The sequence below is a fragment of the Buceros rhinoceros genome, unplaced genomic scaffold, assembly GCF_000710305.1.
Source record: "Buceros rhinoceros silvestris isolate BGI_N320 unplaced genomic scaffold, ASM71030v1 scaffold11389, whole genome shotgun sequence".
Lineage (NCBI taxonomy): Eukaryota > Metazoa > Chordata > Aves > Bucerotiformes > Bucerotidae > Buceros > Buceros rhinoceros.
Genome location: NW_010430949.1, coordinates 30,837 through 33,078, shown reverse-complemented (window position 1 = coordinate 33,078; position 2,242 = coordinate 30,837).

Genomic DNA, 2,242 nt, shown 5'->3' with positions numbered 1-2,242 from the left:
GGAAAGAGTCTTAGGGATTTCCCAAATACTTCTTATTTTGGTAGGTGGTGGTGGGGGAAGAGCTGAAACAGCGAAGTGGATGTTATTAGGATTCAGTTTGTTCCTGCTTACTTTCCGCAGCCACTGCACCACGGCGTGAAGCTGCTCTGCTCTGTACTGTGGGGAAGGCAGGAAGCTTCGCTGCCCAGCTTTGCTCTAAGTGAAAGAGAAATTTGTCCTTGTGCTGGCAAAACACACTGCTTACGCTGTCGCCCCCATGGCAGCACCATTCCCTATCGGTAGTTAAGCTAGAACGAAATTCCTCATGAGGCTGCGCCAGCGCCCACAGCCTGTGCTGCTGCAGAGCTCAGCGTGGTGCTCCCCAGGCACCACTGGCTGGCTCCAGCTGTGGTTATGTGGCAGGAAATCCCTGGCAGTCAGGGCAGCGCCAGCGCCGCCCCATGAAAACCAGGCTCCAGCACTGGGATGCTCTTCAGCTGTTTTTAAGCTGTTTTGCCTCTTTTATCTGTATGTCAAAGATAATGATCCCAATGCATTTCTGATGCCCTTGGTTTAAATATCCTCTTTAATTCTAGTTGCACTGGGTAGGAGAGTGAGGGCTCTGGCCAGAGACATGGCAGCCTCCTGCTCTTGCACGGCAACGCAGGCCTTAGGTGGTGATGATAAAGGGAAATCGTTAGAGCAGTGTCGTGTACGGGTATTCCCCGAGTCTCTGCTGAAGGTGAAACAGTCTGGGTTGTTAATCAGATCAGATCAAAGAGCAGAGCCTGTCCAGCCCAATCAGCCCCAGCTGGCAGCTCGATAAGCTCAGCGCCAGCAAATGCAACCGAGAGACCTCCCATAAAACCGGTACTGGTGAGATCAGGAGGGCACTCGGATTGTGTGTGACTAACCAAACAGGAATGTAAAAACACCTCTTTCATGCACCTGGGATTTAACAATGTCACCTTATGCATAATGGGTCTAATCCCAGAGAGACCTGTCCAAGATTGTCCACGTTGTCCCACCAAATGCTGAGCCTAAGAAGACAGCATCCTTCTTCGGGACCAGAGCTGCACCCACTTCCCCAGTGCAATTTTTTAGGCTCTTACCTGTCAGTGGCAGTTGTTGGATGGGTCTTGAATTATGGGGCCATTCCAGTTTACTCCTTGAACGAACTCTGCTCTTGCAGGCCAACAGCTGCTTTTACCTCTTCTCCGAAATTCTGCAAATTTTGGACCCCGTTCAAGACTGAGCAAATCAGCTGGGGACTTTCCATTGTTTGCTGTGAGCTTCAGAGCAGCTGTGATTGTTCTTCATAGTCTGCTGGAACATTTCTGATCGAGTTATTGCTGTCTCCTGAGGAAACTTTTAGAAGACTTTCAGAATGATGAAGCCTTCACATGTTGGCAAAGCGATTTTTTGGTTTCATTCCCAGGGCAATAGTCAGACTTTTTCCTTTTTACTGACGTCATGGCTTTTGGATGTGCTCGGACTAACTCGTGGCTGAATTCAATATTTGTCTTCGTAGCTTCTGCTACGTTTTCCTTTTTACCCCACGGTGGTTGAGGGACACTAGTTCTTACAGAAGCATTCACAAAAGAGTGAACTCAGAAAAAGGCCTTCATTCTTTAGATGTTTAGAAGAAGGAAAAAACATTAATTGCTGTTGCTTAATATCCCTATGTGGTTTGGTTTGGGTTTTTTTTTTTTTCCCCAAAGGCTTCTCACACATATCTCCATCTGTAGGCATTTTTCTGGTGCATCTGGGTTTTGTCTCTCTCTTCTTGTGGGAAGACTGAGGGGCATTGTCAGCTTTTTCCAAAGCCCTGGACTTAAGAGATCCAGGAATCTACTAATTAGTTTGTGTTTATTCTGCACAATCTGCAAGAGCAGTTCTGGAGCCTTGTAGGTTTGTTCCAGCACAACCAAATTATGCTGATTAGATTGGCAAAAAGCCAAAAAAACCCATAAATAGCAATTATTTTAAATAAATTCCAAGCACATAAAGACTGGTTGTAGCCTGGGCTGGAAATTTTCATGCTAATTGTAGTGTGTGTCTATTGCATTTTTTCCCAAACGAAGTGGAAGAGTTGGACTTGCTGGTAATCAGAAAAAAAGCTGAAACACCATGGGCAGCCACAATCAGGAGCAGTGGAACAGACACCGCCTGCGGCTGTGCAGTGTCTCGCAGGGGAGGGCACCATCACCAGTGCTTGCTGCATCGCCTGTACCCAAGACACAGAGCTGCCTCTGAATACTCC